General features: G+C 40.4%; 1 pseudogene; it reads left to right on the plus strand.

The window, feature by feature from the left end:
- Positions 1–1563: 1563 nt before the first annotated feature.
- LOC111746069 lies at positions 1564–1677 on the plus strand (annotated as a pseudogene).
- Positions 1678–15739: the final 14062 nt, after the last annotated feature.

A 15739-nucleotide genomic window follows, 5' to 3' on the forward strand; every position in this document is an offset into this window, starting at 1 on the left:
CAATATCCACTAAAATTGAACATACGCATACTTTATGACTGAGCACTGACATTTCTAGGGATATGGGCAATAAAATGCCTACACACATGCACCATCACATACAAGAACATTCCCAGTAGAATTGTCCATAAAAGCCCCCAAAGAGAATCAATCTTAATATTAAATGGATAAGTACATTTTGGTATATTCATACAGTGATATATGATACATCAAAAGAAATGAACAAACTACTGCTATACACAATATGTATGAATTTCATAGACATAATAGTGAACAAAGGAAGCCAAGCTTGAAAGAGTATGTACTATATAATTCCATTTACATAAGATTAAAATACAGGTACAATGAATCTACAGTATCCTAAGACTCACAGGTGAGTCCTCCAGGGTACTGGTTGATCCCATATCTAGATATGGGTAGTGGTTCTTGGATGTGTTCACTGTGTGATAACTATCAAGCTGAAAAAGTATACCAAAGTAGGGGGGCCAGAGGAGTGGTCTGCCCAGCAGGGGTGACTATTTTATCACTGACATTGTTTAGAATATCCAGTGCATAACAATAATTAAAAGCAGACTGACTGCTTTTCTTTTGTTTTTAAATTCTCTACAGACAATAAACCCTCTTATTACCTGAAGCTATGGTGGACTGCTCCCACCACCACACCGACACACTACTATTGATCAAGCTGTACACTTAGGATTTGTACAACTTCTATAAGTATGCTACGCTTGAATATAAATGTTTATTTTAAATTGTTAACGACAACAATTAAATAAATACAAATGCAATCTACCACTTCTAAATCAGAAAACATTTCAGTAATGTAAAAGATAAAAGCAAATTCATTTCATGATAGTGGCTGACTTTGAGAAGGGTGAAAAAGGGAACTTCTACATTATCTATACACGTGTGTATATAATGAAAAAGTCTGTTCCAAGGGCCACCAATTTGAAAGTCATTTTTTTGGGAGGTATAAGTGAAGGCAAATACTGAAACACATCACATAGTACAGGCCCAAAGGAAAAATTTTGTCCAAAAGTGTACAAGAATATACAATGAAAAATGCCCATGGTGCCCCATTCTCTCATCCTACCTCAGAAGCTTGAGTGCCAAGGCACATGCACAGGGGGAGCTCAGGCAAAAGGAATGTGGGGTAAGGAGAGACTGGTGCCTGATACTTCTGTCTAGCAGGGTCTGAGCTCATGCAGAAGGCAAAAAGACCTTGGAGTCTGGACCTGTGGAAGGTGCTTTTGGAATCCCTTAGGGCACTGGTGGAATAAAAGGTGCAGAAATCAGGACAGACCTACAGAAAGGGTCAGACTGAGTGGTGAGTAGTACTGTGGAAGTGAAACAGAACATCGGGGTCTCTGCCAGTCTCTAGTACTGTCTCCCTGAGCTTTGGGGACCCAGGAATAAAAGGCCTGGCAAAAGGAGCCACCTCTAGACAAGCAAAGGGAGACCCATCAAACCACAGTGTTTCAAACCCACAGGGTAAATAAATAACGGTAATTCTAATCCTTACGGCACTTTGCAGTTTTCAAAGTACATTCGGATACAGCATTAGTTTATGGCCACCTTGAACGTGCCCGATCTCGTCTGATCTCGGAAACTAAGCAGGGTTGGGACTGGTTAGTACTTGGATGGGAGACCACCTAGGAATACCAAGTGCTGTAGGTGTTAAAAAAAAAAAAAATACAACATTTTGTTTTACTTCTTGAGCCACTTTGTAGAGTCCAACAGAGCCTATGTTGTTCCTTTTTTCTCATAATAAAAATAACCCTTTATTAAATTTGAGAAATAAAAGGAGGAAAAAGACTACCGATAGATATTCATGCTTAAGGTTTTTAAATAGGATTTCATGTACTATGAATTAGTTTGTTGGATTTTTTCCTCTTTATTAAGTTGTAGTCACACCAAATATACAAATTTACATAGCAGAGACTATTATACGCATTTTAAAGATAAACAATCTGAGGCTCAAAGAAGTTAAATGATTTGTCCAAAGCACAAGGCTACTGAGTGAAAAGGCTGAATCTAGAACCAAAAAAATCTGACACCATTCTTGTTTTTTATGAATTTGAGAAACAAAAAGAATCTTTCACTTCTTTGTCAACCTACCACTTGGGTAACTTATTTCCTCTTTTATCTGACCTTCCCATCGAGAAAAGAGAAAACACGAAGTCTCAACGAAAAAAGAACTTTGAAGCTGCTTCTGGAGAGCTGGGATCATAGGCAGGTTTGGATGGTGATAGAGTGAGGTCGCAGTTGGCCCCTGCTATGTGTTTCTTCCTTTGGATGGTTCATGAGTCAAGGACCTGGCAGAAAACAGATGGCCCCTTCTAAAGCAGGTAAGAAAAGCAAGTTTAATGAAGGCACTGTTTACAAAATTATGAAAAGAGCAAAGAGAGCATGCCAAAAAACAATCGAGTGTCCTGGATCTAAAAAGGACTGGAAGCTGTAGTGAGCTGAGGCTATTGGAAAGGAACTCAGTCTCCTCAAACCACTGCCAGCAGAGAGAAGGCAGGAATAAGCACCCCAACTCTCCTCCCATGCTCTGAATTCCTGCCATTGTTTCTAAGGCAATGAAATCAACCAGAAGCCAGAGGGCAAAAGGACTTGCTTGATAAAGCCATCTAGCATCAGCCTCCAAGGACCCGACAGAATAGAGAAGGGAGGACATTGCATCTGGAGGGCAAAAAAAGGATATACAGAGATGGACTTTCCTATTTTCTCACCATAGATCTGTTCCTGAAAGAATAATTTACAGGAATGACACATCAGAATTCAGAGCTACTAAATGGGTCTACAGCAAAGAGAGGCAAACTATAGCCTGTGGACCAAATCCAGCTCAAAGCCTGTTTCTTTGTAAACGAAATTTTATAGGAATGCACCCACACCTATTGTTTATGTATTCTGTATGGGGCTGCTTTCACGTTACTCAGTCGAGTTGAGTTGTTACAACAGAGACTGTCTGGCCTGGAAAGCTTTAAATACTTACTATCTGGTCCTTTATATAGAAAACCTGTTGATTTTTCTTTTTCTCTTCCACATGAATCACATTCATTTAACATTCACTCTACAAGTATCATAAAAGTAAAGGGACTTCTGGTAAGTCTTCTCTTTTGATAGCCAGAGCTAGTTATCCTCATCCTCCTCAGGATGGCCCAAGCTCACACTGGGTTACCAGCCAAGCAAGGCTTAGAATCCAGATCTTCTGAAGCCAAACCCAGATACTTAATCTACAGTAATCAAACTGAATTCTTAGCAGGAAATGTTTTCAGGAGTTAATCGAAATTGAGAAAGTTAAAGACAAATGTGAAACAGAAAGCAAAGGAACATTTTGACACAATAAACTGGGTTGCTTAGTGATAATTAAGCAAGTGAACACAGGATGGCGATATGTCCCCAAAGACAGTAAGGAGTCTAACAACATCATAGCTATTAGCTTTCCAAAGTCAGCTTTTCTCAAATAGTTGTCATTAGTTGTTCTCCCATCTTCCAAAGGCCAGATTACAATCACCTTAACAAAAAGGATGTAGATCTGGGTTGTAGAAAAGAGGAATAAGTATCTAGGATGTATAACAACAAAAAGCAATTTTTTATGTCCATTCCAAGGTAGCAGAAGCTCTTGATCTTGGATGGTATGGCCTAGGGAGAACCAAGTAGGAGGCCCTGGGTAAAAAAGAGCCTGTCAATGATTCTCCCTCTAGTTAATAAACTCCCTAGGCTAGGCTAGGAAAGCTACTTAATTTCAGTGCCAAGTATTGGTACCTTATCCTCATTATAGTGATTCAAAAATGCCCAATGAGGGTAAATCACAGGAAGAGTTGGAGGGCTGAATTTGGCCCTGGAGCCTGGGCAGTGATCAAGTTCATCGACATCACCTAGCATTTACACTAGCCAAGCAGTTGGGCCCTTGGAACAAATATCACCAGTATTATCCCATCTGGTAACCATCATTCCAGCCATGGTTATTTAGTCCTTGCTTTCAAAGCCAGTACACGCCAAAGCTAGGGCTGGTCTTTGGCCACATGAAGCAAGAGAAGGTTCCAGGGACCATGCAAAGTCATGAAATAAATGCATGTCCCTGAAGGCCCTCCAGGTATTCTAATCCAAAAAGGAGAGACAAAAGTATCAAAGAGAAAAAGCTAAAGGGTGGTAGAGCTGATTTAAAGATTAAGTGACAAAAGGAATGACAAACGGTGATAACAGGGTTTATAGAGAATAGGAGAAAACAAAATGGGATCTTTGTAATATGGTGTACCTTGCCAAGGCGGAGGCAGTTTCTTAAAAGAGCTGCACCAAGCCAGGCAACAGCCACACTCATATGGCACTTGTAATAGTGATCCCCATCACAGACTTCTTAAAGATACTGCCCCACCCACAGGCCCGAAGTGGACACTGACCCCAAGTGCCTCAATCCCACCCCCAACCCCAATGACCAGCAATACAAAATAAGGACAGAGACTACGCCAGTCAGCCATGAGGAACCAATCTGGGGGTTGTTTAGGTTAAGAGGCTCCCCCTAGTGGAGGTCAGGGTAGACTCTAGGTAAATAGATGTAGGAACAGATGCTCAGAAGGGCAAAGTGCAGAAAACAGAGTAGACTAACAGCATTAGTTTCCTCTGAGCCCAGTGAGAAGACGAATTCCATCATCAGGAGTTTCCCTAGGACTTGAACTTCTTTGAATGAGTTTCTCTTCCTTGAAATGGAACAATTTTGGACTAAAGATTTTTGTCCTGTGTAGCCAGATTAAGCCCAAGATAGAGATGCTCATGCTAAACTCCAAATCAGGAAACTAAAACGTAACTAAGTTTCTACGCTCACTTCTCCCAGAAAAGGCAAGCCTAAGTCAACCAATAGCACTTGCCTGCTCAGCACAAGTGACATGACCAAGTTCTAAGCCTTTCCCTTGCTCCAAATAAGGAAAAACACCCTGTTTTAATCATTCAGTAAATGACCAGCATGACTTTCTTGTCTCTGCTCACTTTGGTCTATGAAAATCTCTCATCCTGTAGAGCTCTTCAGAGTTCCTTTCTGCCTGCTAGATTGGATGCTGCCCCATTCATGAATTGCTGAATAAAAGCCTACTAGATCAAAAACTTGCAGAAATCTTCTTTTAACAGTCCTCTGCTGTCCTTTGTAGAGTTTTACAGATGAGGGGAAGAGATTGAATTCTTTTTAGGGAAAAAAAAAAGTAGAGCAGAAGAAATTCTGTCCTGGAGTCAGTCAGTGGGTCTGAGTTCATAAACGGGTTCTGAACTATGTGACTTTGGGTAAATCATAACCCCTTTCCTGACGTCAGCTTCCTCATCAATAAAAAAAAAGCAATAGCTCTCAGCCTGAAGTCCATGAACTCATCCTAGAAGTCCCTGCAGATAGTAATAGGGTTTCATAATATCACATATCACCAAAATCCTAATAATAAGCATACATTTTTCCACTAAAAGGATGCAGAGGCCACTCCTCTCTTCTGTGTACAGCTCTGTATAACATTCCACATACACCAGCTCTGTGTACTTGGCTATTGCCTTCATCCCCAAGAGCTATGGTCCCCAATCTTTTTGGCACCAGAGACCAGTGCTCCTATGAGCATCTAATGCCTGATGATCTCATGTGGAGCTGAGGTGGTGATGCTAGCACTGGGGAGTGGCTGCAAATATAGATGAAGCTTCACTTGCTCATCTGCCACTCACCTCCTGCTGTGTGGCCTGAGTCCTAACAGGCCACAGACTGGTACCAGTCCGCAGCCCAGGGGTTGAGGACTCCTGCATTACACTATTCGGCTTCTTGTCTATTTTGTAGCAAAACTGTTCTGCTGTGTATCTGGTCCCTGTTTCGGTATGGCTGCACAACACTGGTTGAGGTGTTGTCACCAAGGCAATGATTCCTTTCCCCCACACACTGTCCATCTATCTGTAAGTGCTGTAAGATAAAAGCATCATTGTTTCTCCTTTGCTCTAATGCCATTTCAACTGTGAAGAGATTCACTCTAAAAGAGCCTGCAGGGAAAATGAGATAGCCTTCATAATTCAAACATCCCCTCTAAAGATGCTTTTAAGGCTATTCAGTAGGGTATCCAAAAAGAGATAGCTCTTGGGAGAGCATAACCAACGTGTTTACTGATATCCAGGTGTCATCCTGTCTACAAATGATGAGAAACAAAGATGTAGAGATTTGGTTTTCTGGAATGTTTGATTTCTTGAGGATTTCAAGATGACAATGCCAGGGTTATAAAAGTATAGCAGAAAAACATCTGGGTGGAGAACATGGGTAGAGTGCCTGGCACACTCATCACCATGGTCCTCTCATTCACAGCCATGCACAGCATCAAGGCAATCCTCACACACTGATATGTACTCTGATCTACTCATAGCCTTTGGAAAGCAATATTTCCTTGACAGCATTTGCAAATCATGTTTTGTTTTTCTGCTCCAGAATAATTTACACTGCAAAATTCTTCCATATGTCAAAGTTGGTCTCGTCATTTTTCTTGGAGGAGGGAGGCATGGAAGAAGACTATAGTTAAGGAGCTAGTTTAAAACTGAACATGTATAAATATTGTAATGGCATCCTCTTGGCATAATGCTCAAGAACTTTCTGTTCCTGCAGGTTTCATCTCATTTCTAAAGTGTAGGTGATTTTGCATTAGAGTCAGTTTCTGACATAAAAAAATATGGCAATACAGCTGAAATATAGCTTAATATCCTGAATTGTGATAATACTAACACCTTAACTGTTATGGGCTGTAATGTACTTACATTAGCTGATTCTCAAAACAACATGGTAAGGATGCATTACCATGAGGACGTATTACCTTACTGAACAAACTTGCTTTGTCCTATAAATGGTTGTGTACACTCTCTATTCACTTCACTTGATTGTGGGTTCCTTGAGGGGAAGGACTGGAGTCTGTTAAGGGCACCCATTGAGCTATGGTGATGTGGTGATGGGAGATGGGACCACAGCATGAAATGACAATAGTGCCTGCTTTACCCTCTCTGGACTTCTCAGACCTAAAAGTTTCCAAGCACAGCAAGTGCTTCAATGGGCCAGTATCCCACAGACAGAGCCCGGCCACATCTCTGCACTGTTTCATTCCTTTGTCTGCTTGAACAAGTCAGGATTCCCTAAGATACAAAGTCTAGGTTCAGCGATAGAAGCTTTTTTCCCCTCCTATTTTCTTTCTTGGAGTCTTCCAAAAGTCTGCCTTCTCCTGGGCTGTAATTCTGGGCTAATTACAGGGAACTGTTATTCTTGTTAAGGGTTAGGGGAGGATAGTATAGAGGTTGCATGCAAATAAATTGCCAAGAGCATGCAAACATTTTGAATATCGCATCCTCTACAGTGTCCTCAATTTGCTATCATTGTATAACTTGCACATGTAGTTTTAAATGTTCCAAAGAGATGCTTTCCTAAAGCAGTTAAAAGCAAAAGACAGCATCCAATAGGGATTCTGGTAGATCAGAAGTCTTTAGACCTGTCTGACCTGTCTGACCATGAGGCCTGTGATTTCTTCCTAGCTCCATATGGATACTCTTGGCCTGGAGCCGCTGCCACTACCCTTTACATCTCCTGGGCTGCGATCTTGCTCAGTGAGGCTGTCATAATTCCAACGGCTATTACACCCTTATGTGCCTGTACCTCTACACCCCCAAATCTTCGCACAGTAATACCACCAATGCTACCACCTGGCTGGAACTATAGCCACCTGACACAATCCCCTGCACAGTCCCAACCAGTTATTCCACCAGAGTCCAAACCCACTGCAGCACTGTCTGCCAGACAATCGTTTTATCCTTCATTCTCAACCTTGCCCTTATGTTGCTTCCACAAAGCTATCATTATGGGTAATCTGACTGCCACCACCAAGACCTCTTCTCAGCTGGTCAATTGAATTGATACTAATGCTTAAGCTCCCACATGTATCATAGTTTACTTAGGGTACAGTTTATTAGCGTTTTGTAAATGACTTAGCTTTCATCCAGTGGTTCTCAGCCTTGGATACCTTAGGATCCAAGAACTTTGAAAACGTACTGATACTTGGGCCTCACAGCCAGGGATGCTGATTTAATTGGTCTGAGGTAGGGCCCAGGCATTGCTGTGCTGTACAAGTGATTCTAATGTGCATCCGAGGTTGAGAACTACTGCTTTGTTATCTTTATGTCGCTACCTATATGTGAGGCAGGGGTGGTGCTTATTGACTTAACAGGCCATATCAAACACATACAAGTTAATAGGATACTGATTCAACTTAATTGAGTATATCTGTAACATCTCAATATTTTTATAGAATTGGAGAGACGCTCTTGTGCTGCTCATGGTGTGGGCATCCAGGAAAAGGAAAGCAGGGTACTTCTTTCAACACTAGTTGTAGGGTCTCTACCACTTCCAGAACTCTGAGGTCTAAGCAGCTACAACTAAAAGAGGAGAGAGGTAATCCACAAGTCCAACATGATAAAGAATTATCTTCCTTCTATCATGAAGTGCTCCTTGTAGGCCAATGTGCATCTTTCTCTTATATTTAAGAGTTGTCTTCTATCACCTGTTCTCAGTGGATGGGACATGTCATATGGGGTAGTATAAAAGTCAGAAGTGAACTCTGTGGGGTTGCCTGACTCTGACAGCCAATTCTGATCACCCTGGTGGTCCCACAATAAGGTCTTGGTTAGGGGTGGGGGTCCTACTGTACCATGAAGCCAGGCCCCAGAGCAGGCTCACTGATTAGGTATGTCATCACTCCCAGTGAGCTGGGAGGTAGTGCAGCTTTGTGGTGAAGAGCATGGACGCTGAAGTGCCAGGTGATATGCCTCTGTGTGAATTTCAGCTCCAACACTTCTTAGTTGTGTAAATGCTAAGTAGTTATGATAAACTAATAAATCGAGTTCTTTTGGGGATTAAATGAAGTAATGCATCTAAAGCTACTTAGGACAGTGCCATGCTAAGTAATTAATGTTTGCTAATAGTGTACATAAAGTTTTCATTTTGCATAACTTTGGAAACCATATAGGGGAACAAAAATCAGAGAGGGCCAAAGATATGATTTTCAATGTTAAGTTTTTAAACAATTTAGAACTGGAAATGGGACAGCCCCTGAGGAAGACAAAATTGAGGGAAATAAATGTTTTTCTGTTCTTCACCCAAACCTCCCTCTTGTGAATATTCAAGAAAGCTCTTCTGGACTCAACAGAAATCAACTCTTCTCATTCTCCCTTCTGATGAAAGACTGAGGACCAGGGAAGAAAGAAGGATTCTGAATCAGACAAATCCAAAGGACCTGAGCTAAGAGAGCGGCCTCTGCAGGACCACATCAGAACCATGATCTCGAGGGTGCTGGTGAGGCTCTAGGACCTCTGCTGGATGCCCATTTCACAGGCAGTTGAGAGCTCCCAGTGATCACTGCAGCCAGGACCATAAAGAAAAGCTCACTTTGCCCTAGACAGAGTGAAGTTGCTCTTTTGCTCCGTAAGGCACCTTCCCAAGTGTTTACAAGCCAGGGCAGCAAAGTCAGGCTGTGATGGTTCCAAATCAACTCTCCCCAAACCCCCTAATATCCTTCACTTTACTCATATCTAAACAACACTCAGTGAAGAGAAATTCACTCTCACCTTTGGTAAATAAAAAGCAAAAATATCGATAAAATAATTTCTAATCTGTTTCTTACAACTTGATACCCCATTGATTAGAATGAGTCAGGAACAAACATATTAGCTCCAAAAGAAAACAGCTTTTTAGAAATAAGATTTGATCTACTTGGCTGAGCAATCATTATGCTTGAAATTCTCTGTGCCATATTTGCCAGTCAATAAAACACAGGAGGATATAGACCACAGGGACAGCTCCTTTCATCTGGCACCAGCTAACAGATCACATCTGTAATTGCTATGAAAATCTTCAAGCCATTCAGCGACTTTAGGAAAAAGCTTAATTCTCAACAAAATAAAGCAACAACTAGTTTGTAATAAAATAATATAGCATCCCTTGGGAGCCAGCTCTTCACTTGAGCTTCTCAAATTGAAATTATTACCTTTTACTAAAGATTTGTTTTCAAAGTTTAATTCCTCTGCCTCACCAAGCACTATTCGACAAAGTCTTTGAGGCCCAACTCCGACCAAGACAAGGGCATATCATAAGTCCCAAAGCTTTCAGAGAATAAGGTTTAGATAAGGTGTGTTAACACAGCTCCAGAGTCTGAGTCCTTTGTGTCCTATTCCAGAATTATTCTATTATCCTCCTGACTATAAGAACATCATTTTCTAGAAACCCCATTGTTAGGTCCAATTCACTAGATTAGAGAGTCTTTTGGACATTAACAGGTTACCTTTCTCAGGAGTCTTTGCTATAACTAGCCAGTCCAGTCCCAGAGTGTCTCACTAACAGCCTGCATGAATTATGAGAAATGTTTGGGGATGAGTTCTTGCTACACCCCAAAAAAACTTAATCTCAGCTGAAGCATTTGAACTATAAACTATATGGCCTTGGGCAAATGACCAAATACCACATAAGCTAGGCTAAACTTTAAAGAATGCCGGCAGGCTGTATCTGCAAAGCACTAGATGTGTGCTCCTAGGCAAGTCAATTTACAACCTGTCAGCACCAAATCTGCATGTTAGGCTTACCTAGTGTAATGTGTGCAGCTGGTGCCCAGCCTAGATCGTCTTTTCTAGTACAGCGCCCATCCTCCACCTCCAGTGTTGTCAGGGCTGGCTGCTAACGTTCACAGCTGCCTCCTACTTTGAAGAATCATCCTGAGCCCACTCTCCACTATCCTCGGGAGCCCACAGCCAATAGCTGGTTGACATGGGGTACAAAAGGTTAGCCCTTTTACTTCAGGTGGGACCACCTGTGTGGTGCCATTTCCACACCAGAGTATCCATGGGATCAAGCTGAAGCTGGGCTCTAGCTAAGACCATGTCCTTGCATTTTTTCCCCTGCCATGTCCTGCTCCCCTTCTCTGGAGCACATTCTCTCAATAAATCACTTGCACCAGCATCCCAAAGCCTAGCTCAGGCTCTGCTTCCAGGGAACCTGGCACAAAGCAGCTATGATCCATATGGAAAATGGATTGGTGCAAGTGAAGAATAATGGCAGGGAAACAAATCACTGCAACAATCCAGTTAAGAAATGTTGGTTCTTTTCTGTTCTACTCTGAAATTCCACGACTCTCTAGATAAGATCCTCCCAGTAGTCATAACAAGCTCATTAATTCTGCTCCATATGTTAGAACAGAAATAGGTCAAACTGGCATAGTGAGAACATTTAGTGGTTAGAGAAATAACTAACAGAGCAAAAACTAAAGCATTTGGTTTACCAGACAACCAGACTGGAAAAAACTGATCATCTCTCAGTTCTTTAATAGGAATCTAAAATAAAATTCCACTGGGGATTGAAAGACAGGTCTCTTAACTTAGTATGCTATTAATCACCCATGGATTATCCAAGAACAATTTACAATCCTAAACCATCCACCCTTTCTCCCAGAACAATTTCCCCTATAGTCAACAGATGTTACAAGAATGTAACTTAAAAATAACTGGAAGGTAGACCTACTTTAAAGATATCAAGATGCAAAAAAACATATATATATATCAAGATGCATTCAAAAGCAGACTGGTCATGGGTTTACCTTTAATTCCAATCAGCATGGGAGTTCATGCCTTTTCTTTGACAAAGTACATCAGTCTGTAGAAATGCCCTCAGGAAATCAAAGCTCTCTGTAAGAATTTTTTTTCTATTTTCATCTTTTATGAAAACCTTTAAAAGTTAATCTAAGTTTGTTCTGTACCTCATGGATGGCCACTGATAACTGAAAACTGCCATAAGAACTCAGTGTTAGTGTTATAACTGAGTAGTGATCACAGTGACACCAAGTTATTACCCAGAACTACAAGTGCTTTACTCTTAATGAAGGATCTCTCAAGCTGGAAATATACAGATATATACTCAGGAGCATATGAATTCTCAAATTAGAAAAACACTGAACAAGAAATTTATTTCTGAAATGAACAATACCTACAAATTTCAATTGCCAACATGATATTAAGTGGTCAAATGAGGAGCTGGTGTTCTGGTTGCCCTGCCAGAACAGAGAAGGACAACCCAGGCAAGAAGGGTGAAGGCATACCTGTAAAAAGTCAAATGACATTAGATAGCTGCATCCCAGAGCTGTGTTGGGTCATTGTTGCTGTTATTGTTCTTTATTTCTAATTAAAAATCACACAAATTACTAAAGCAAGGACCATAATGTTATTCCAACTTGAAAACAGGCCTATTTTTATATCTAGCTCTTCAGAACCCAGATGCTGGGCTCTTGAGAGATGTTCACTAAACATTTTTTAAAAGAATAATTATGCACTAAGCCACAGAGATGGTCCCTAAAGAAATTAACAAGCTAATAGAAAAATGCCCAGATTATAAATGGCTATTTGATTGATCAGAAAACAAGTCTGCATTAATAGGTGCTACAACTAGAAAAGAAAGCCATGGACTGGTTACTGTACAAGTCAAGATAGTAATTAGTTCTAAAGGAAGGAAAGGGGTTGAAACCAGAGTCGGGTATATGGGCACCTTCTGGGATTACTGATAATGTTTCTACTACTTAATCTAGGTAATAAAGTTTATTTTAAAACTATTCAGCATATTATGAAAATATGTTTCTGCAATGATAACAAAAATCAGTGAAGCACTATGCTCTTCAAAGTCCTGGTTTGAATCCCAAGTTTGCAACTTATTAATTGAATGACCTTTGTAAATCCCGTAACCTCTCTGAGCCTGTTTTTCTATCTATAAAATGGAGATATCACCAATTTCACAAGGTACTATGATTCTTAAATGAGATAATACATGTGAAAGTATTACACTGCTTTGTAGAGTAGAAAGCATTATGAAAATGTAAACTTGACTGGTATTATTTGGGATTGTTAATGCAACCGATACCGTGTGTCTAAGAAAATGAGGACTTGGGGCCCACGTGCTACTGAAATGAGTTCATTCGTTTTGTGTCCCATGAAGTGCATTTTCCCATCTTCCACATTCTTGCTGGTTCTGGGCCTGCCTCCTCTCAGGTCCCCACTCTTCTAACAGACTCTGAGCTCCTGCCATACTGTGCCCTTACAATTCCCCCAGTGTGTCATGTACCCTCTGAACCCTGTGCTTTCCCGTGCACTGCTTCTTCTGTCTGAAATTCTTTACTCCCCCAGGCTACCCTTCCAGCTTATCACTCATTTATTCATTCAACAAATAATTATTGAACACCTATTATGTGGCAGGCACTGTTCTATGTATTGAGAATAAGCTCCTGCCCTCACAGTTCTTACACTCTGGTGATGACTAATTCGTACTCTCTCCCTGTGGCTCAACTTAAGGATCACTACCTGCTCTAGGATAATTTCCCAAATGCCCCCTCCACAATCCCTTCCCACAAGCACCAGTCACCAATCCCCACTGAGTTAGTGAATGTCCCTCTTCGTCCTCATAGCATCCTACACACTTACTACACATTAGTCTATCTTGTCTATTCATGTAGATGGAGAGCTCTTGAGTGTAATGACTACATCTTTCAACTTCATTTGCCAAAAAGAGAACATAATAATAACAGCTAATGTGCATCTAGTGCTTAATACGTGGCTGGCATAGTTCTAAGTACTTTTACATACTAATATATTTAATTCTTACAAAACCAAATGAGGTGGGCATTATTACTGGCCCATTTTGAAGATGAGGAAACTGAGGCACAGCAAGATAAATTAACTCACCAAAAATCATAGAGCTGGTAAGGGGTAGAAGCATAATTTGAATACAGACATTCCACACTTGGTCACCGTACTCCACAATCTCACAGATAGGAGACACTATAGTTGTTTAGGGGTAGAAGAAAGGCAATGAGAAGGTAGGGAGAGAGCCACTCACTCAGCAAAGAACAGGATAAAGAGACCGTTTTTATCAGGTGCTTGGAGATGGGATGAGCCTGAGAGAAGAGAATTTTCTATCTAGATTTCTGCATCTATTCCTGTTTCCTTTATCCCTTCACTCTCTGAACTCGCGCTACCTAGGGATTATTCGATCAATTAGAATATGCTTTAATTAATGGCATTGTTCAAGCTGGTCTGCATTCTTCCAAGCCCCAAAAGAAAACCTAATGAATAAAGTGGAGAATTGAGGACTCAGGGATTGCAGTCTCCTTCCTGTCAGTCAACTCTGGATCCTCATGGCTTGGAATACCCTTTGGGACACAATGTCAAGACAGGCTTTCAAGGCTGGATTGAGCCCCAGAGATCACCTGGTCCAGTCACAACAAACTCAAAAGCCCATGAGGGAGCAGCTAAAAGAACTGTGAAAACAAGCAGAGTATTGGATGGTAGGTGTTCAGTGGCTTGTACAGGACTCAAACATAACAAACACTGCCTAGGAATTTTGCTTTTATAGCTTCATGTGGAACTTCTGGTTAAACATGGCAGATTGAACCCATCTGTTCCTTCAACCCTAGTAAAATGACAGCAAAAGAATTTTCTTAAGTGTGAATCCATAAGGACAAAAAGGAGAGAGGATGACATCAGACAAGGATATCAATAAGGCATTGGAAAAATGGAAGTGGTAGCCAATTTAATAATACAGAGAAAGCTATAACTAAGCAAAGCTGAAAATTAAGCATGAAGAGAGAGAAGTCATCAAGAAGCAAACCAATTTGTACCTCAGAACCATAGAAATTGAATTTGGAAAAAAAAAATGGAAAACAAATATATGGGGTAAGGAATGAGGCTGAGAAGGAGAGGACTAAAAGGAGCTAAGAGCCCCACTCTCAAGCAACCAAGTGACTACACCTCCCTACTTTGGAAGGAAACTGGAGATTAGTGTAAAAACTAGAGAGGTTCTCAAGCACACCATACCAGACTTATCAGAAAACAAAAAACAGTGGTATTAAATGAAATTCTACATACTGAAGAGGTAGACCTGAGATAGAGGTTTTGCATGCCTTTCTTTAAATTTATTCCTAATATATATTTGATGTTTTTGACATTATTATTGCAAATGGTATGTTTTTTAATTTCCATTTTCTAATTGTTTGTTCCTATTGACCATTGACCTTATAGACCTTGTACCCAGTGACCTTACTAATTTCACCTAATAATTCGAATCCCACACAGTGGAATTCTCTGAACTTTCTGTGTACAAAATTGTGTCATCTGCAAATAATGAGAGTTTTATTTCTTCCTTTCCATTCATTTGTTTTTTTTTTCTTGACTTATTTCCTGGCTAGGACTTCCAAAACAATGTTGGAGAGAAGTGGTGTTGGGGGTATCATTGTCTCTTTCCTGATTTTATCAGGAAAACTTTCAAAATTTCACCATTCAACATGTTTACCATAGATCTTGATTATTTTCTTTTAATTCCTGTTATCAGAATAAGAAAGTGTCCTTTTATTCCTAGTTAGCTAAAAGGTTTTTTTAAAATCATGAATGGGTATAGAACTTTATCAAATGTTGTACTTTATCTGTTAAACTGATCATATGACTTTTCTCCATTATTATGTTAATTTGATAAATTACATTGGCAAATTTCTGAATGTTAAACCAATACTGATTTCCTATACAAATCCAATTTGGTCATGATATATTATCTTTTCTATCTATTGCTGGACCAGTTTGCTAATATTTTGTTGGGGTTTTTGTATTATTTATTATCGAAGAGAGATTTACCTGTAATTTCATGATGATCCTTAATGGGTTTGGGTACATTACT

Source organism: Pteropus vampyrus, unplaced genomic scaffold (genome assembly GCF_000151845.1).
Source record: "Pteropus vampyrus isolate Shadow unplaced genomic scaffold, Pvam_2.0 Scaffold173, whole genome shotgun sequence".
Classification (NCBI taxonomy): Eukaryota; Metazoa; Chordata; class Mammalia; order Chiroptera; family Pteropodidae; genus Pteropus; species Pteropus vampyrus.